Here is a 20675-nt window from a genome sequence, read left to right on the forward strand (position 1 = left end):
TTATCTTGCCACTTGAAACGTCAAACGCATGCTGGGAATGGTGGTGTCCCTGCCAGGCTCCTATCACAGCCCTGCTCCGAAAGTGCGAACGTCTGCAGATAGCTGGCAGGCAGAAGGGGCTAGCCTGGAAAGCTGTTGCTCAGCCTCATCTGCCCATGGCAGTGCTCGCACAGAGGCACAGAGAATGAGGCTGCTTGCTTGTCTTGCCACCTCAAACCTCAAACGTAACCTGGGAAAGTTGGTGTCCCAGCCAGGCTCCTTTCGCAGCCCTGCTCTTGAAACGCGAACGTCTGCAGATAGCTGGCAGCCAGAAGGTGCTAGCCTGGAAAGCTGTTGCTCAGCCTCATCTGCCCATGGCAGTGCTCGCACAGAGGCACAGAGAATGGGGCTGCTTGCTTATCTTGCCACTTGAAACGTCAAACACATGCTGGGAATGGTGGTGTCCCAGCCAGGCTCCTATCACAGCCCTGCTCTGAAAGTGCGAACGTCTGCAGATAGCTGGCAGCCAGAAGGGGCTATCCTGGAAAGCTCTTGCTCAGCCTCATCTGCCCATGGCAGTGCTCGCACAGAGGCACAGAGAATGGGGCTGCTTGCTTGTCTTGCCACCTCAAACCTCAAACGTAGCCTGGGAAAGTTGGTGTCCCAGCCAGTGTGCTTTCAAAGCCCTGCTCCGAAAGTGCGAACGTCTGCAGATAGCTGGCAGCCAGAAGGGGCTAGCCTGGAAAGCTGTTGCTCAGCCTCATCTGCCCATGGCAGTGCTCGCACAGAGGCACAGAGAATGGGGCTGCTTGCTTGTCTTGCCACCTCAAACCTCAAACGTAGCCTGGGAAAGTTGGTGTCCCAGCCAGGCTGCTTTCGCAGCCCTGCTCCGAAAGTGCGAACGTCTGCAGATAGCTGGCAGCCAGAGGGGGCTATCCTGGAAAGCTGTCGCTCAGCCTCATCTGCCCATGGCACTGTTCGCATAGAGGCACAGAGAATGGGGCTGCTTGCTTATCTTGCCACTTGAAACTTCAAACGCATTCTGGGAATGGTGGTGTCCCTGCCAGGCTCCTATCACAGCCCTGCTCCGAAAGTGCGAACGTCTGCAGATAGCTGGCAGCCAGAAGGGGCTATCCTGGAAAGCTGTTGCTCAGCCTCATCTGCCCATGGCACTGCTCGCACAGAGGCACAGAGACTGGGGCTGCTTGCTTGTCTTGCCACCTCAAACTTCAAACGTAGCCTGGGAAAGATGGTGTACCTGCTAGGCTCCTTTCGCAGCCCTTCTCTTGAAATGCGAACGTCTGCAGATAGCTGGCAGCCAGAAGGGGCTATCCTGGAAAGCTGTTGCTCAGCCTCATCTGCCCATGGCACTGTTCGCATAGAGGCACAGAGAATGGGGCTGCTTGCTTATCTTGCCACTTGAAACGTCAAACGCATGCTGGTAATGGTGGTGTCCCTGCCAGGCTCCTATCACAGCCCTGCTCCGAAAGTGCGGAACGTCTGCAGATAGCTGGCAGGCAGAAGGGGCTAGCCTGGAAAGCTGTTGCTCAGCCTCATCTGCCCATGGCAGTGCTCGCACAGAGGCACAGAGAATGGGGCTGCTTGCTTGTCTTGCCACCTCAAACCTCAAACGTAATCTGGGAAAGTTCGTGTCCCAGCCAGGCTCCTTTCGCAGCCCTGCTCTTGAAATGCGAACGTCTGCAGATAGCTGGCAGCCAGAAGGGGCTAGCCTGGAAAGCTGTTGCTCAGCCTCATCTGCCCATGGCACTGTTCGCATAGAGGCACAGAGAATGGGGCTGCTTGCTTGTCTTGCCACCTCAAACCTCAAACGTAACCTGGGAAAGTTGGTGTCCCAGCCAGGCTGCTTTCGCAGCCCTGCTCTGAAAGTGCGAACGTCTGCAGATAGCTGGCAGCCAGAAGGTGCTAGCCTGGAAAGCTGTTGCTCAGCCTCATCTGCCCATGGCAGTGCTCCTACAGAGGCACAGAGAATGGGGCTCCTTGCTTGTCTTGCCACCTCAAACTTCAAACGTAGCCTGGGAAAGTTGGTGTCCCAGCCAGGCTGCTTTTGCAGCCCTTCTCCGAAAGTGCGAACGTCTGCAGATAGCTGGCAGCCAGAAGGTGCTAGCCTGGAAAGCTGTTGCTCAGCCTCATCTGCCCATGGCAGTGCTCGCACAGAGGCACAGAGAATGGGGCTCCTTGCTTGTCTTGCCACTTGAAACGTCAAACGCATGCTGGGAATGGTGGTGTCCCTGCCAGGCTCCTATCACAGCCCTGCTGCGAAAGTGCGAACGTCTGCAGATAGCTGGCAGCCAGAAGGGGCTATCCTGGAAAGCTGTTGCTCAGCCTCATCTGCCCATGCCAGTGCTCGCACAGAGGCACAGAGAATGGGGCTGCTTGCTTGTCTTGCCACCTCAAACCTCAAATGTAGCCTGGGAAAGTTGGTGTCCCAGCCATTCTGCTTTCAAAGCCCTGCTCCGAAAGTGCGAACGTCTGCAGATAGCTGGCAGCCAGAAGGGGCTAGCGTGGAAAGCTGTTGCTCAGCCTCATCTGCCCATGGCAGTGCTCGCACAGAGGCACAGAGAATGGGGCTGCTTGCTTGTCTTGCCACCTCAAACTTCAAAAGTAGCCTGGGAAAGTTCGTGTCCCAGCCAGGCTCCTTTCGCAGCCCTGCTCCGAAAGTGCGAACGTCTGCAGATAGCTGGCAGCCAGAAGGGGCTATCCTGGAAAGCTGTTGCTCAGCCTCATCTGCCCATGGCAGTGCTCGCACAGAGGCACAGAGAATGGGGCTCCTTGCTTGTCTTGCCACCTCAAACTTCAAACGTAGCCTGGGAAAGATGGTGTACCTGCTAGGCTCCTTTCGCAGCCCTGCTCTTGAAATGCGAACGTCTGCAGATAGCTGGCAGCCAGAAGGGGCTAGCCTGGAAAGCTGTTGCTCAGCCTCATCTGCCCATGGCACTGTTCGCATAGAGGCACAGAGAATGGGGCTGCTTGCTTATCTTGCCACTTGAAACGTCAAACGCATGCTGGGAATGGTGGTGTCCCTGCCAGGCTCCTATCACAGCCCTGCTCCGAAAGTGCGGAACGTCTGCAGATAGCTGGCAGGCAGAAGGGGCTAGCCTGGAAAGCTGTTGCTCAGCCTCATCTGCCCATGGCAGTGCTCGCACAGAGGCACAGAGAATGGGGCTGCTTGCTTGTCTTGCCACCTCAAACCTCAAACGTAATCTGGGAAAGTTCGTGTCCCAGCCAGGCTCCTTTCGCAGCCCTGCTCTTGAAATGCGAACGTCTGCAGATAGCTGGCAGCCAGAAGGGGCTAGCCTGGAAAGCTGTTGCTCAGCCTCATCTGCCCATGGCACTGTTCGCATAGAGGCACAGAGAATGGGGCTGCTTGCTTGTCTTGCCACCTCAAACCTCAAACGTAACCTGGGAAAGTTGGTGTCCCAGCCAGGCTGCTTTCGCAGCCCTGCTCTGAAAGTGCGAACGTCTGCAGATAGCTGGCAGCCAGAAGGTGCTAGCCTGGAAAGCTGTTGCTCAGCCTCATCTGCCCATGGCAGTGCTCCTACAGAGGCACAGAGAATGGGGCTCCTTGCTTGTCTTGCCACCTCAAACTTCAAACGTAGCCTGGGAAAGTTGGTGTCCCAGCCAGGCTGCTTTTGCAGCCCTTCTCCGAAAGTGCGAACGTCTGCAGATAGCTGGCAGCCAGAAGGTGCTAGCCTGGAAAGCTGTTGCTCAGCCTCATCTGCCCATGGCAGTGCTCGCACAGAGGCACAGAGAATGGGGCTCCTTGCTTGTCTTGCCACTTGAAACGTCAAACGCATGCTGGGAATGGTGGTGTCCCTGCCAGGCTCCTATCACAGCCCTGCTGCGAAAGTGCGAACGTCTGCAGATAGCTGGCAGCCAGAAGGGGCTATCCTGGAAAGCTGTTGCTCAGCCTCATCTGCCCATGCCAGTGCTCGCACAGAGGCACAGAGAATGGGGCTGCTTGCTTGTCTTGCCACCTCAAACCTCAAATGTAGCCTGGGAAAGTTGGTGTCCCAGCCATTCTGCTTTCAAAGCCCTGCTCCGAAAGTGCGAACGTCTGCAGATAGCTGGCAGCCAGAAGGGGCTAGCGTGGAAAGCTGTTGCTCAGCCTCATCTGCCCATGGCAGTGCTCGCACAGAGGCACAGAGAATGGGGCTGCTTGCTTGTCTTGCCACCTCAAACTTCAAAAGTAGCCTGGGAAAGTTCGTGTCCCAGCCAGGCTCCTTTCGCAGCCCTGCTCCGAAAGTGCGAACGTCTGCAGATAGCTGGCAGCCAGAAGGTGCTATCCTGGAAAGCTGTTGCTCAGCCTCATCTGCCCATGGCAGTGCTCGCACAGAGGCACAGAGAATGGGGCTCCTTGCTTGTCTTGCCACCTCAAACTTCAAACGTAGCCTGGGAAAGATGGTGTACCTGCTAGGCTCCTTTCGCAGCCCTGCTCTTGAAATGCGAACGTCTGCAGATAGCTGGCAGCCAGAAGGGGCTAGCCTGGAAAGCTGTTGCTCAGCCTCATCTGCCCATGGCACTGTTCGCATAGAGGCACAGAGAATGGGGCTGCTTGCTTATCTTGCCACTTGAAACGTCAAACGCATGCTGGGAATGGTGGTGTCCCTGCCAGGCTCCTATCACAGCCCTGCTCCGAAAGTGCGAACGTCTGCAGATAGCTGGCAGGCAGAAGGGGCTAGCCTGGAAAGCTGTTGCTCAGCCTCATCTGCCCATGGCAGTGCTCGCACAGAGGCACAGAGAATGAGGCTGCTTGCTTGTCTTGCCACCTCAAACCTCAAACGTAACCTGGGAAAGTTGGTGTCCCAGCCAGGCTCCTTTCGCAGCCCTGCTCTTGAAATGCGAACGTCTGCAGATAGCTGGCAGCCAGAAGGGGCTAGCCTGGAAAGCTGTTGCTCAGCCTCATCTGCCCATGGCACTGTTCGCATAGAGGCACAGAGAATGGGGCTGCTTGCTTGTCTTGCCACCTCAAACCTCAAACGTAACCTGGGAAAGTTGGTGTCCCAGCCAGGCTGCTTTCGCAGCCCTTCTCCGAAAGTGCGAACGTCTGCAGATAGCTGGCAGCCAGAAGGGGCTATCCTGGAAAGCTGTTGCTCAGCCTCATCTGCCCATGGCAGTGCTCGCACAGAGGCACAGAGAATGGGGCTCCTTGCTTGTCTTGCCACCTCAAACTTCAAACGTAGCCTGGGAAAGTTGGTGTCCCAGCCAGTCTGCTTTCAAAGCCCTGCTCCGAAAGTGCGAACGTCTGCAGATAGCTGGCAGCCAGAAGGGGCTATCCTGGAAAGCTGTTGCTCAGCCTCATCTGCCCATGGCAGTGCTCGCACAGAGGCACAGAGAATGGGGCTCCTTGCTTGTCTTGCCACCTCAAACTTCAAACGTAGCCTGGGAAAGTTGGTGTCCCAGCCAGGCTCCTTTCGCAGCCCAGCTCTTGCAACGCGAACGTCTGCAGATAGATGGCAGCCAGAAGGGGCTATCCTGGAAAGCTGTTGCTCAGCCTCATCTGCCCATGGCAGTGCTCGCACAGAGGCACAGAGAATGGGGCTCCTTGCTTGTCTTGCCACCTCAAACTTCAAACGTAGCCTGGGAAAGTTGGTGTCCCAGCCAGGCTCCTTTCGCAGCCCTTCTCCGAAAGTGCGAACGTCTGCAGATAGCTGGCAGCCAGAAGGGGCTAGCCTGGAAAGCTGTTGCTCAGCCTCATCTGCCCATGGCAGTGCTCGCACAGAGGCACAGAGAATGGGGCTCCTTGCTTGTCTTGCCACCTCAAACTTCAAAAGTAGCCTGGGAAAGTTGGTGTCCCAGTCAGTCTGCTTTCGCAGCCCTGCTCTTGAAATGCGAACGTCTGCAGATAGCTGGCAGCCAGAAGGTGCTAGCCTGGAAAGCTGTTGCTCAGCCTCATCTGCCCATGGCAGTGCTCGCACAGAGGCACAGAGAATGGGGCTGCTTGCTTATCTTGCCACTTGAAACGTCAAACACATGCTGGGAATGGTGGTGTCCCAGCCAGGCTCCTATCACAGCCCTGCTCCGAAAGTGCGAACGTCTGCAGATAGCTCGCAGGCAGAAGGGGCTATCCTGGAAAGCTGTTGCTCAGCCTCATCTGCCCATGGCAGTGCTCGCACAGAGGCACAGAGAATGGGGCTGCTTGCTTGTCTTGCCACCTCAAACCTCAAACGTAGCCTGGGAAAGTTGGTGTCCCAGCCAGGCTGCTTTCGCAGCCCTGCTCCGAAAGTGCGAACGTCTGCAGATAGCTGGCAGCCAGAAGGGGCTAGCCTGGAAAGCTGTTGCTCAGCCTCATCTGCCCATGGCACTGTTCGCATAGAGGCACAGAGAATGGGGCTGCTTGCTTATCTTGCCACTTGAAACTTCAAACGCATGCTGGGAATGGTTGTGTCCCTGCCAGGCTCCTATCACAGCCCTGCTCCGAAAGTGCGAACGTCTGCAGATAGCTGGCAGGCAGAAGGGGCTATCCTGGAAAGCTGTTGCTCAGCCTCATCTGCCCATGCCAGTGCTCGCACAGAGGCACAGAGAATGGGGCTGCTTGCTTGTCTTGCCACCTCAAACCTCAAATGTAGCCTGGGAAAGTTGGTGTCCCAGCCATTCTGCTTTCAAAGCCCTGCTCCGAAAGTGCGAACGTCTGCAGATAGCTGGCAGCCAGAAGGGGCTAGCGTGGAAAGCTGTTGCTCAGCCTCATCTGCCCATGGCAGTGCTCGCACAGAGGCACAGAGAATGGGGCTGCTTGCTTGTCTTGCCACCTCAAACTTCAAAAGTAGCCTGGGAAAGTTCGTGTCCCAGCCAGGCTCCTTTCGCAGCCCTGCTCCGAAAGTGCGAACGTCTGCAGATAGCTGGCAGCCAGAAGGGGCTATCCTGGAAAGCTGTTGCTCAGCCTCATCTGCCCATGGCAGTGCTCGCACAGAGGCACAGAGAATGGGGCTCCTTGCTTGTCTTGCCACCTCAAACTTCAAACGTAGCCTGGGAAAGATGGTGTACCTGCTAGGCTCCTTTCGCAGCCCTGCTCTTGAAATGCGAACGTCTGCAGATAGCTGGCAGCCAGAAGGGGCTAGCCTGGAAAGCTGTTGCTCAGCCTCATCTGCCCATGGCACTGTTCGCATAGAGGCACAGAGAATGGGGCTGCTTGCTTATCTTGCCACTTGAAACGTCAAACGCATGCTGGGAATGGTGGTGTCCCTGCCAGGCTCCTATCACAGCCCTGCTCCGAAAGTGCGAACGTCTGCAGATAGCTGGCAGGCAGAAGGGGCTAGCCTGGAAAGCTGTTGCTCAGCCTCATCTGCCCATGGCAGTGCTCGCACAGAGGCACAGAGAATGAGGCTGCTTGCTTGTCTTGCCACCTCAAACCTCAAACGTAACCTGGGAAAGTTGTTGTCCCAGCCAGGCTCCTTTCGCAGCCCTGCTCTTGAAATGCGAACGTCTGCAGATAGCTGGCAGCCAGAAGGGGCTAGCCTGGAAAGCTGTTGCTCAGCCTCATCTGCCCATGGCACTGTTCGCATAGAGGCACAGAGAATGGGGCTGCTTGCTTGTCTTGCCACCTCAAACCTCAAACGTAACCTGGGAAAGTTGGTGTCCCAGCCAGGCTGCTTTCGCAGCCCTTCTCCGAAAGTGCGAACGTCTGCAGATAGCTGGCAGCCAGAAGGGGCTATCCTGGAAAGCTGTTGCTCAGCCTCATCTGCCCATGGCAGTGCTCGCACAGAGGCACAGAGAATGGGGCTCCTTGCTTGTCTTGCCACCTCAAACTTCAAACGTAGCCTGGGAAAGTTGGTGTCCCAGCCAGTCTGCTTTCAAAGCCCTGCTCCGAAAGTGCGAACGTCTGCAGATAGCTGGCAGCCAGAAGGGGCTATCCTGGAAAGCTGTTGCTCAGCCTCATCTGCCCATGGCAGTGCTCGCACAGAGGCACAGAGAATGGGGCTCCTTGCTTGTCTTGCCACCTCAAACTTCAAACGTAGCCTGGGAAAGTTGGTGTCCCAGCCAGGCTCCTTTCGCAGCCCAGCTCTTGAAACGCGAACGTCTGCAGATAGATGGCAGCCAGAAGGGGCTATCCTGGAAAGCTGTTGCTCAGCCTCATCTGCCCATGGCAGTGCTCGCACAGAGGCACAGAGAATGGGGCTCCTTGCTTGTCTTGCCACCTCAAACTTCAAACGTAGCCTGGGAAAGTTGGTGTCCCAGCCAGGCTCCTTTCGCAGCCCTGCTCCGAAAGTGCGAACGTCTGCAGATAGCTGGCAGCCAGAAGGGGCTAGCCTGGAAAGCTGTTGCTCAGCCTCATCTGCCCATGGCAGTGCTCGCACAGAGGCACAGAGAATGGGGCTCCTTGCTTGTCTTGCCACCTCAAACTTCAAAAGTAGCCTGGGAAAGTTGGTGTCCCAGTCAGTCTGCTTTCGCAGCCCTGCTCTTGAAATGCGAACGTCTGCAGATAGCTGGCAGCCAGAAGGTGCTAGCCTGGAAAGCTGTTGCTCAGCCTCATCTGCCCATGGCAGTGCTCGCACAGAGGCACAGAGAATGGGGCTGCTTGCTTATCTTGCCACTTGAAACGTCAAACACATGCTGGGAATGGTGGTGTCCCAGCCAGGCTCCTATCACAGCCCTGCTCCGAAAGTGCGAACGTCTGCAGATAGCTCGCAGGCAGAAGGGGCTATCCTGGAAAGCTGTTGCTCAGCCTCATCTGCCCATGGCAGTGCTCGCACAGAGGCACAGAGAATGGGGCTGCTTGCTTGTCTTGCCACCTCAAACCTCAAACGTAGCCTGGGAAAGTTGGTGTCCCAGCCAGGCTGCTTTCGCAGCCCTGCTCCGAAAGTGCGAACGTCTGCAGATAGCTGGCAGCCAGAAGGGGCTAGCCTGGAAAGCTGTTGCTCAGCCTCATCTGCCCATGGCACTGTTCGCATAGAGGCACAGAGAATGGGGCTGCTTGCTTATCTTGCCACTTGAAACTTCAAACGCATGCTGGGAATGGTTGTGTCCCTGCCAGGCTCCTATCACAGCCCTGCTCCGAAAGTGCGAACGTCTGCAGATAGCTGGCAGGCAGAAGGGGCTATCCTGGAAAGCTGTTGCTCAGCCTCATCTGCCCATGCCAGTGCTCGCACAGAGGCACAGAGAATGGGGCTGCTTGCTTGTCTTGCCACCTCAAACCTCAAACGTAACCTGGGAAAGTTGGTGTCCCAGCCAGGCTGCTTTCGCAGCCCTGCTCCGAAAGTGCGAACGTCTGCAGATAGCTGGCAGCCAGAAGTGGCTATCCTGGAAAGCTGTTGCTCAGCCTCATCTGCCCATGGCAGTGCTCGCACAGAGGCACAGAGAATGGGGCTGCTTGCTTGTCTTGCCACCTCAAACCTCAAACGTAACCTGGGAAAGTTGGTGTCCCAGCCAGGCTCCTTTCGCAGCCCAGCTCTTGAAACGCGAACGTCTGCAGATAGATGGCAGCCAGAAGGGGCTATCCTGGAAAGCTGTTGCTCAGCCTCATCTGCCCATGGCAGTGCTCGCACAGAGGCACAGAGAATGGGGCTCCTTGCTTGTCTTGCCACCTCAAACTTCAAACGTAGCCTGGGAAAGTTGGTGTCCCAGCCAGGCTCCTTTCGCAGCCCTTCTCCGAAAGTGCGAACGTCTGCAGATAGCTGGCAGCCAGAAGGGGCTATCCTGGAAAGCTGTTGCTCAGCCTTATCTGCCCATGGCAGTGCTCGCACAGAGGCACAGAGAATGGGGCTCCTTGCTTGTCTTGCCACCTCAAACTTCAAACATAGCCTGGGAAAGTTGGTGTCCCAGCCAGTCTGCTTTCAAAGCCCTGCTCCGAAAGTGCGAACGTCTGTAGATAGCTGGCAGCCAGAAGGGGCTATCCTGGAAAGCTGTTGCTCAGCCTCATCTGCCCATGGCAGTGCTCGCACAGAGGCACAGAGAATGGGGCTGCTTGCTTGTCTTGCCACCTCAAACCTCAAACGTAGCCTGGGAAAGTTGGTGTCCCAGCCAGGCTGCTTTCGCAGCCCTGCTCCGAAAGTGCGAACGTCTGCAGATAGCTGGCATCCAGAAGGGGCTATCCTGGAAAGCTGTTGCTCAGCCTCATCTGCCCATGGCACTGTTCGCATAGAGGCACAGAGAATGGGGCTGCTTGCTTATCTTGCCACTTGAAACTTCAAACGCATGCTGGGAATGGTGGTGTCCCTGCCAGGCTCCTATCACAGCCCTGCTCCGAAAGTGCGAACGTCTGCAGATAGCTGGCAGGCAGAAGGGGCTATCCTGGAAAGCTGTTGCTCAGCCTCATCTGCCCATGGCACTGCTCGCACAGAGGCACAGAGACTTGGGCTGCTTGCTTGTCTTGCCACCTCAAACCTCAAACGTAGACTGGGAAAGTTGGTGTCCCAGCCAGGCTGCTTTCGCAGCCCCGCTGCGAAAGTGCGAATGTCTGCAGATAGCTGGCAGCCAGAAGGGGCTATCCTGGAAAGCTGTTGCTCAGCCTCATCTGCCCATGGCAGTGCTTGCACAGAGGCACAGAGAATGGGGCTGCTTGCTTGTCTTGCCACCTCAAACCTCAAACGTAGCCTGGGAAATTTGGTGTCCCAGCCAGGCTGCTTTCGCAGCCCTGCTCCGAAAGTGCGAACGTCTGCAGATAGCTGGCAGCCAGAAGGGGCTATCCTGGAAAGCTGTTGCTCAGCCTCATCTGCCCATGGCACTGTTCGCATAGAGGCACAGAGAATGGGGCTGCTTGCTTATCTTGCCACTTGAAACTTCAAACGCATGCTGGGAATGGTGGTGTCCCTGCCAGGCTCCTATCACAGCCCTGCTCCGAAAGTGCGAACGTCTGCAGATAGCTGGCAGGCAGAAGGGGCTATCCTGGAAAGCTGTTGCTCAGCCTCATCTGCCCATGGCAGTGCTCGCACAGAGGCACAGAGAATGGGGCTGCTTGCTTGTCTTGCCACCTCAAACCTCAAACGTAACCTGGGAAAGTTGGTGTCCCAGCCAGGCTCCTTTCGCAGCCCTGCTCTTGAAATGCGAACGTCTGCAGATAGCTGGCAGCCAGAAGGGGCTATCCTGGAAAGCTGTTGCTCAGCCTCATCTGCCCATGGCACTGTTCGCATAGAGGCACAGAGAATGGGGCTGCTTGCTTGTCTTGCCACCTCAAACCTCAAACGTAACCTGGGAAAGTTGGTGTCCCAGCCAGGCTGCTTTCGCAGCCCTTCTCCGAAAGTGCGAACGTCTGCAGATAGCTGGCAGCCAGAAGGGGCTATCCTGGAAAGCTGTTGCTCAGCCTTATCTGCCCATGGCAGTGCTCGCACAGAGGCACAGAGAATGGGGCTCCTTGCTTGTCTTGCCACCTCAAACTTCAAACATAGCCTGGGAAAGTTGGTGTCCCAGCCAGTCTGCTTTCAAAGCCCTGCTCCGAAAGTGCGAACGTCTGTAGATAGCTGGCAGCCAGAAGGGGCTATCCTGGAAAGCTGTTGCTCAGCCTCATCTGCCCATGGCAGTGCTCGCACAGAGGCACAGAGAATGGGGCTGCTTGCTTGTCTTGCCACCTCAAACCTCAAACGTAGCCTGGGAAAGTTGGTGTCCCAGCCAGGCTGCTTTCGCAGCCCTGCTCCGAAAGTGCGAACGTCTGCAGATAGCTGGCATCCAGAAGGGGCTATCCTGGAAAGCTGTTGCTCAGCCTCATCTGCCCATGGCACTGTTCGCATAGAGGCACAGAGAATGGGGCTGCTTGCTTATCTTGCCACTTGAAACTTCAAACGCATGCTGGGAATGGTGGTGTCCCTGCCAGGCTCCTATCACAGCCCTGCTCCGAAAGTGCGAACGTCTGCAGATAGCTGGCAGGCAGAAGGGGCTATCCTGGAAAGCTGTTGCTCAGCCTCATCTGCCCATGGCACTGCTCGCACAGAGGCACAGAGACTTGGGCTGCTTGCTTGTCTTGCCACCTCAAACCTCAAACGTAGACTGGGAAAGTTGGTGTCCCAGCCAGGCTGCTTTCGCAGCCCCGCTGCGAAAGTGCGAATGTCTGCAGATAGCTGGCAGCCAGAAGGGGCTATCCTGGAAAGCTGTTGCTCAGCCTCATCTGCCCATGGCAGTGCTTGCACAGAGGCACAGAGAATGGGGCTGCTTGCTTGTCTTGCCACCTCAAACCTCAAACGTAGCCTGGGAAATTTGGTGTCCCAGCCAGGCTGCTTTCGCAGCCCTGCTCCGAAAGTGCGAACGTCTGCAGATAGCTGGCAGCCAGAAGGGGCTATCCTGGAAAGCTGTTGCTCAGCCTCATCTGCCCATGGCACTGTTCGCATAGAGGCACAGAGAATGGGGCTGCTTGCTTATCTTGCCACTTGAAACTTCAAACGCATGCTGGGAATGGTGGTGTCCCTGCCAGGCTCCTATCACAGCCCTGCTCCGAAAGTGCGAACGTCTGCAGATAGCTGGCAGGCAGAAGGGGCTATCCTGGAAAGCTGTTGCTCAGCCTCATCTGCCCATGGCAGTGCTCGCACAGAGGCACAGAGAATGGGGCTGCTTGCTTGTCTTGCCACCTCAAACCTCAAACGTAACCTGGGAAAGTTGGTGTCCCAGCCAGGCTCCTTTCGCAGCCCTGCTCTTGAAATGCGAACGTCTGCAGATAGCTGGCAGCCAGAAGGGGCTATCCTGGAAAGCTGTTGCTCAGCCTCATCTGCCCATGGCACTGTTCGCATAGAGGCACAGAGAATGGGGCTGCTTGCTTGTCTTGCCACCTCAAACCTCAAACGTAACCTGGGAAAGTTGGTGTCCCAGCCAGGCTGCTTTCGCAGCCCTTCTCCGAAAGTGCGAACGTCTGCAGATAGCTGGCAGCCAGAAGGGGCTATCCTGGAAAGCTGTTGCTCAGCCTCATCTGCCCATGGCAGTGTTCGCACAGAGGCACAGAGAATGGGGCTCCTTGCTTGTCTTGCCACCTCAAACTTCAAACGTAACCTGGGAAAGTTGGTGTCCCAGCCAGTCCGCTTTCAAAGCCCTGCTCCGAAAGTGCGAACGTCTGCAGATAGCTGGCAGCCAGAAGGGGCTATCCTGGAAAGCTGTTGCTCAGCCTCATCTGCCCATGGCAGTGCTCGCACAGAGGCACAGAGAATGGGGCTGCTTGCTTGTCTTGCCACCTCAAACCTCAAACGTAACCTGGGAAAGTTGGTGTCCCAGCCAGGCTGCTTTCGCAGCCCTGCTCCGAAAGTGCGAACGTCTGCAGATAGCTGGCAGCCAGAAGGGGCTAGCCTGGAAAGCTGTTGCTCAGCCTCATCTGCCCATGGCACTGTTCGCATAGAGGCACAGAGAATGGGGCTGCTTGCTTATCTTGCCACTTGAAACTTCAAACGCATGCTGGGAATGGTGGTGTCCCTGCCAGGCTGCTTTCGCAGCCCTGCTCTGATAGTGCGAACGTCTGCAGATAGCTGGCAGCCAGAAGGGGCTATCCTGGAAAGCTGTTGCTCAGCCTCATCTGCCCATGGCAGTGCTTGCACAGAGGCACAGAGAATGGGGCTGCTTGCTTGTCTTGCCACCTCAAACCTCAAACGTAGCCTGGGAAAGTTGGTGTCCCAGCCAGGCTCCTTTCGCAGCCCTGCTCTTGAAATGCGAACGTCTGCAGATAGCTGGCAGCCAGAAGGGTCTATCCTGGAAAGCTGTTGCTCAGCCTCATCTGCCCATGGCACTGTTCGCATAGAGGCACAGAGAATGGGGCTGCTTGCTTATCTTGCCACTTGAAACGTCAAACGCATGCTGGGAATGGTGGTGTCCCTGCCAGGCTCCTATCACAGCCCTGCTCCGAAAGTGCGAACGTCTGCAGATAGCTGGCAGGCAGAAGAGGCTATCCTGGAAAGCTGTTGCTCAGCCTCATCTGCCCATGGCAGTGCTCGCACAGAGGCACAGAGAATGGGGCTGCTTGCTTGTCTTGCTACCTCAAACCTCAAACGTAACCTGGGAAAGTTGGTGTCCCAGCCAGGCTCCTTTCACAGCCCTGCTCTTGAAATGCGAACGTCTGCAGATAGCTGGCAGGCAGAAGGGGCTATCCTGCAAAGCTGTTGCTCAGCCTCATCTGCCCATGGCAGTGCTCGCACAGAGGCACAGAGAATGGGGCTGCTTGCTTGTCTTGCCACCTCAAACCTCAAACGTAACCTGGGAAAGTTGGTGTCCCAGCCAGGCTCCTATCACAGCCCTGCTCCGAAAGTGCGAACGTCTGCAGATAGATGGCAGCCAGAAGGGGCTATCCTGGAAAGCTGTTGCTCAGCCTCATCTGCCCATGGCAGTGCTCGCACAGAGGCACAGAGAATGGGGCTCCTTGCTTGTCTTGCCACCTCAAACTTCAAACGTAGCCTGGGAAAGTTGGTGTCCCAGCCAGGCTCCTTTCGCAGCCCTTCTCCGAAAGTGCGAACGTCTGCAGATAGCTGGCAGCCAGAAGGGGCTATCCTGGAAAGCTGTTGCTCAGCCTCATCTGCCCATGGCAGTGCTCGCACAGAGGCACAGAGAATGGGGCTCCTTGCTTGTCTTGCCACCTAAAACTTCAAACATAGCCTGGGAAAGTTGGTGTCCCAGCCAGTCTGCTTTCAAAGCCCTGCTCCGAAAGTGCGAACGTCTGCAGATAGCTGGCAGCCAGAAGGGGCTATCCTGGAAAGCTCTTGCTCAGCCTCATCTGCCCATGGCAGTGCTCGCACAGAGGCACAGAGAATGGGGCTGCTTGCTTGTCTTGCCACCTCAAACCTCAAACGTAGCCTGGGAAAGTTGGTGTCCCAGCCAGGCTGCTTTCGCAGCCCTGCTCCGAAAGTGCGAACGTCTGCAGATAGCTGGCAGCCAGAAGGGGCTAGCCTGGAAAGCTGTTGCTCAGCCTCATCTGCCCATGGCACTGTTCGCATAGAGGCACAGAGAATGGGGCTGCTTGCTTATCTTGCCACTTGAAACTTCAAACGCATGCTGGGAATGGTGGTGTCCCTGCCAGGCTCCTATCACAGCCCTGCTCCGAAAGTGCGAACGTCTGCAGATAGCTGGCAGCCAGAAGGGGCTATCCTGGAAAGCTGTTGCTCAGCCTCATCTGCCCATGGCACTGCTCGCACAGAGGCACAGAGACTTGGGCTGCTTGCTTGTCTTGCCACCTCAAACCTCAAACGTAGACTGGGAAAGTTGGTGTCCCAGCCAGGCTGCTTTCGCAGCCCCGCTGCGAAAGTGCGAATGTCTGCAGATAGCTGGCAGCCAGAAGGGGCTATCCTGGAAAGCTGTTGCTCAGCCTCATCTGCCCATGGCAGTGCTTGCACAGAGGCACAGAGAATGGGGCTGCTTGCTTGTCTTGCCACCTCAAACCTCAAACGTAGCCTGGGAAAGTTGGTGTCCCAGCCAGGCTGCTTTCGCAGCCCTGCTCCGAAAGTGCGAACGTCTGCAGATAGCTGGCAGCCAGAAGGGGCTATCCTGGAAAGCTGTTGCTCAGCCTCATCTGCCCATGGCACTGTTCGCATAGAGGCACAGAGAATGGGGCTGCTTGCTTATCTTGCCACTTGAAACTTCAAACGCATGCTGGGAATGGTGGTGTCCCTGCCAGGCTCCTATCACAGCCCTGCTCCGAAAGTGCGAACGTCTGCAGATAGCTGGCAGGCAGAAGGGGCTATCCTGGAAAGCTGTTGCTCAGCCTCATCTGCCCATGGCAGTGCTCGCACAGAGGCACAGAGAATGGGGCTGCTTGCTTGTCTTGCCACCTCAAACCTCAAACGTAACCTGGGAAAGTTGGTGTCCCAGCCAGGCTCCTTTCGCAGCCCTGCTCTTGAAATGCGAACGTCTGCAGATAGCTGGCAGCCAGAAGGGGCTATCCTGGAAAGCTGTTGCTCAGCCTCATCTGCCCATGGCACTGTTCGCATAGAGGCACAGAGAATGGGGCTGCTTGCTTGTCTTGCCACCTCAAACCTCAAACGTAACCTGGGAAAGTTGGTGTCCCAGCCAGGCTGCTTTCGCAGCCCTTCTCCGAAAGTGCGAACGTCTGCAGATAGCTGGCAGCCAGAAGGGGCTATCCTGGAAAGCTGTTGCTCAGCCTCATCTGCCCATGGCAGTGTTCGCACAGAGGCACAGAGAATGGGGCTCCTTGCTTGTCTTGCCACCTCAAACTTCAAACGTAACCTGGGAAAGTTGGTGTCCCAGCCAGTCCGCTTTCAAAGCCCTGCTCCGAAAGTGCGAACGTCTGCAGATAGCTGGCAGCCAGAAGGGGCTAGCCTGGAAAGCTGTTGCTCAGCCTCATCTGCCCATGGCAGTGCTCGCACAGAGGCACAGAGAATGGGGCTGCTTGCTTGTCTTGCCACCTCAAACCTCAAACGTAGCCTGGGAAAGTTGGTGTCCCAGCCAGGCTGCTTTCGCAGCCCTGCTCCGAAAGTGCGAACGTCTGCAGATAGCTGGCAGCCAGAAGGGGCTATCCTGGAAAGCTGTTGCTCAGCCTCATCTGCCCATGGCACTGTTCGCATAGAGGCACAGAGAATGGGGCTGCTTGCTTATCTTGCCACTTGAAACTTCAAACGCATGCTGGGAATGGTGGTGTCCCTGCCAGGCTGCTTTCGCAGCCCTGCTCTGATAGTGCGAACGTCTGCAGATAGCTGGCAGCCAGAAGGGGCTATCCTGGAAAGCTGTTGCTCAGCCTCATCTGCCCATGGCAGTGCTTGCACAGAGGCACAGAGAATGGGGCTGCTTGCTTGTCTTGCCACCTCAAACCTCAAACGTAGCCTGGGAAAGTTGGTGTCCCAGCCAGGCTCCTTTCGCAGCCCTGCTCTTGAAATGCGAACGTCTGCAGATAGCTGGCAGCCAGAAGGGTCTATCCTGGAAAGCTGTTGCTCAGCCTCATCTGCCCATGGCACTGTTCGCATAGAGGCACAGAGAATGGGGCTGCTTGCTTATCTTGCCACTTGAAACTTCAAACGCATGCTGGGAATGGTGGTGTCCCTGCCAGGCTCCTATCACAGCCCTGCTCCGAAAGTGCGAACGTCTGCAGATAGCTGGCAGGCAGAAGGGGCTATCCTGGAAAGCTGTTGCTCAGCCTCATCTGCCCATGGCAGTGCTCGCACAGAGGCACAGAGAATGGGGCTGCTTGCTTGTCTTGCTACCTCAAACCTCAAACGTAACCTGGGAAAGTTGGTGTCCCAGCCAGGCTCCTTTCGCAGCCCTGCTCTTGAAATGCGAACGTCTGCAGATAGCTGGCAGGCAGAAGGGGCTATCCTGCAAAGCTGTTGCTCAGCCTCATCTGCCCATGGCACTGTTCGCACAGAGGCACAGAGAATGGGGCTGCTTGCTTGTCTTGCCACCTCAAACCTCAAACGTAACCTGGGAAAGTTGGTGTCCCAGCCAGGCTGCTTTCGCAGCCCTTCTCCGAAAGTGCGAACGTCTGCAGATAGCTGGCAGCCAGAAGGGGCTATCCTGGAAAGCTGTTGCTCAGCCTCATCTGCCCATGGCAGTGCTCGCACAGAGGCACAGAGAATGGGGCTGCTTGCTTGTCTTGCCACCTCAAACCTCAAACGTAACCTGGGAAAGTTTGTGTCCCAGCCAGTCTGCTTTCAAAGCCCTGCTCCGAAAGTGCGAACGTCTGCAGATAGCTGGCAGCCAGAAGGGGCTAGCCTGGAAAGCTGTTGCTCAGCCTCATCTGCCCATGGCAGTGCTCGCACAGAGGCACAGAGAATGGGGCTGCTTGCTTGTCTTGCCACCTCAAACCTCAAACGTAGCCTGGGAAATTTGGTGTCCCAGCCAGTCTGCTTTCGCAGCCCTGCTCCGAAAGTGCGAACGTCTGCAGATAGCTGGCAGCCAGAAGGGGCTATCCTATAAAGCTGTCGCTCAGCCTCATCTGCCCATGGCACTGTTCGCATAGAGGCACAGAGAATGGGGCTGCTTGCTTATCTTGCCACTTGAAACTTCAAACGCATGCTGGGAATGGTGGTGTCCCTGCCAGGCTCCTATCACAGCCCTGCTCCGAAAGTGCGAACGTCTGCAGATAGCTGGCAGCCAGAAGGGGCTATCCTGGAAAGCTGTTGCTCAGCCTCATCTGCCCATGGCACTGCTCGCACAGAGGCACAGAGACTGGGGCTGCTTGCTTGTCTTGCCACCTCAAACTTCAAACGTAACCTGGGAAAGTTGGTGTCCCAGCCAGGCTGCTTTCGCAGCCCTGCTCTGAAAGTGCGAACTTCTGCAGATAGCTGGCAGCCAGAAGGGGCTATCCTGGAAAGCTGTTGCTCAGCCTCATCTGCCCATGGCAGTACTCGCACAGAGGCACAGAGAATGGGGCTGCTTGCTTGTCTTGCCACCTCAAACCTCAAACGTAGCCTGGGAAAGTTGGTGTCCCAGCCAGGCTCCTTTCGCAGCCCTGCTCTTGAAATGCGAACGTCTGCAGATAGCTGGCAGCCAGAAGGGGCTATCCTGGAAAGCTGTTGCTCAGCCTCATCTGCCCATGGCACTGTTCGCATAGAGGCACAGAGAATGGGGCTGCTTGCTTATCTTGCCACTTGAAACTTCAAACGCATGCTGGGAATGGTGGTGTCCCTGCCAGGCTCCTATCACAGCCCTGCTGCGAAAGTGCGAACGTCTGCAGATAGCTGGCAGGCAGAAGGGGCTATCCTGGAAAGCTGTTGCTCAGCCTCATCTGCCCATGGCAGTGCTCGCACAGAGGCACAGAGAATGGGGCTGCTTGCTTGTCTTGCTACCTCAAACCTCAAACGTAACCTGAGAAAGTTGGTGTCCCAGCCAGGCTCCTTTCGCAGCCCTGCTCTTGAAATGCGAACGTCTGCAGATAGCTGGCAGGCAGAAGGGGCTATCCTGCAAAGCTGTTGCTCAGCCTCATCTGCCCATGGCAGTGCTCGCACAGAGGCACAGAGAATGGGGCTGCTTGCTTGTCTTGCCACCTCAAACCTCAAACGTAACCTGGGAAAGTTGGTGTCCCAGCCAGGCTGCTTTCGCAGCCCTTCTCCGAAAGTGCGAACGTCTGCAGATAGCTGGCAGCCAGAAGGGGCTATCCTGGAAAGCTGTTGCTCAGCCTCATCTGCCCATGGCAGTGCTCGCACAGAGGCACAGAGAATGGGGCTGCTTGCTTGTCTTGCCACCTCAAACCTCAAACGTAACCTGGGAAAGTTGGTGTCCCAGCCAGTCTGCTTTCAAAGCCCTGCTCCGAAAGTGCGAACGTCTGCAGATAGCTGGCGGCCAGAAGGGGCTAGCCTGGAAAGCTGTTGCTCAGCCTCATCTGCCCATGGCAGTGCTCGCACAGAGGCACAGAGAATGGGGCTGCTTGCTTGTCTTGCCACCTCAAACCTCAAACGTAGCCTGGGAAAGTTGGTGTCCCAGCCAGTCTGCTTTCGCAGCCCTGCTCCGAAAGTGCGAACGTCTGCAGATAGCTGGCAGGCAGAAGGGGCTAGCCTGGAAAGCTGTTGCTCAGCCTCATCTGCCCATGGCACTGTTCGCATAGAGGCACAGAGAATGGGGCTGCTTGCTTATCTTGCCACTTGAAACTTCAAACGCATGCTGTGAATGGTGGTGTCCCTGCCAGGCTCCTATCACAGCCCTGCTCCGAAAGTGCGAACGTCTGCAGATAGCTGGCAGGCAGAAGGGGCTATCCTGGAAAGCTGTTGCTCAGCCTCATCTGCCCATGGCAGTGCTCGCACAGAGGCACAGAGACTGGGGCTGCTTGCTTGTCTTGCCACCTCAAACTTCAAACGTAACCTGGGAAAGTTGGTGTCCCAGCCAGGCTGCTTTCGCAGCCCTGCTCTGAAAGTGCGAACTTCTGCAGATAGCTGGCAGCCAGAAGGGGCTAGCCTGGAAAGCTGTTGCTCAGCCTCATCTGCCCATGGCAGTACTCGCACAGAGGCACAGAGAATGGGGCTGCTTGCTTGTCTTGCCACCTCAAACCTCAAACGTAGCCTGGGAAAGTTGGTGTCCCAGCCAGGCTCCTTTCGCAGCCCTGCTCTTGAAATGCGAACGTCTGCAGATAGCTGGCAGCCAGAAGGGGCTATCCTGGAAAGCTGTTGCTCAGCCTCATCTGCCCATGGCACTGTTCGCATAGAGGCACAGAGAATGGGGCTGCTTGCTTATCTTGCCACTTGAAACTTCAAACGCATGCTGGGAATGGTGGTGTCCCTGCCAGGCTCCTATCACAGCCCTGCTGCGAAAGTGCGAACGTCTGCAGATAGCTGGCAGGCAGAAGGGGCTATCCTGGAAAGCTGTTGCTCAGCCTCATCTGCCCATGGCAGTGCTCGCACAGAGGCACAGAGAATGGGGCTGCTTGCTTGTCTTGCTACCTCAAACCTCAAACGTAACCTGAGAAAGTTGGTGTCCCAGCCAGGCTCCTTTCGCAGCCCTGCTCTTGAAATGCGAACGTCTGCAGATAGCTGGCAGGCAGAAGGGGCTATCCTGCAAAGCTGTTGCTCAGCCTCATCTGCCCATGGCAGTGCTCGCACAGAGGCACAGAGAATGGGGCTGCTTGCTTGTCTTGCCACCTCAAACCTCAAACGTAACCTGGGAAAGTTGGTGTCCCAGCCAGGCTGCTTTCGCAGCCCTTCTCCGAAAGTGCGAACGTCTGCAGATAGCTGGCAGCCAGAAGGGGCTATCCTGGAAAGCTGTTGCTCAGCCTCATCTGCCCATGGCAGTGCTCGCACAGAGGCACAGAGAATGGGGCTGCTTGCTTGTCTTGCCACCTCAAACCTCAAACGTAGCCTGGGAAAGTTGGTGTCCCAGCCAGTCTGCTTTCGCAGCCCTGCTCCGAA

This window comes from Opisthocomus hoazin, chromosome 12, assembly GCF_030867145.1.
Source record: "Opisthocomus hoazin isolate bOpiHoa1 chromosome 12, bOpiHoa1.hap1, whole genome shotgun sequence".
Classification (NCBI taxonomy): domain Eukaryota; kingdom Metazoa; phylum Chordata; class Aves; order Opisthocomiformes; family Opisthocomidae; genus Opisthocomus; species Opisthocomus hoazin.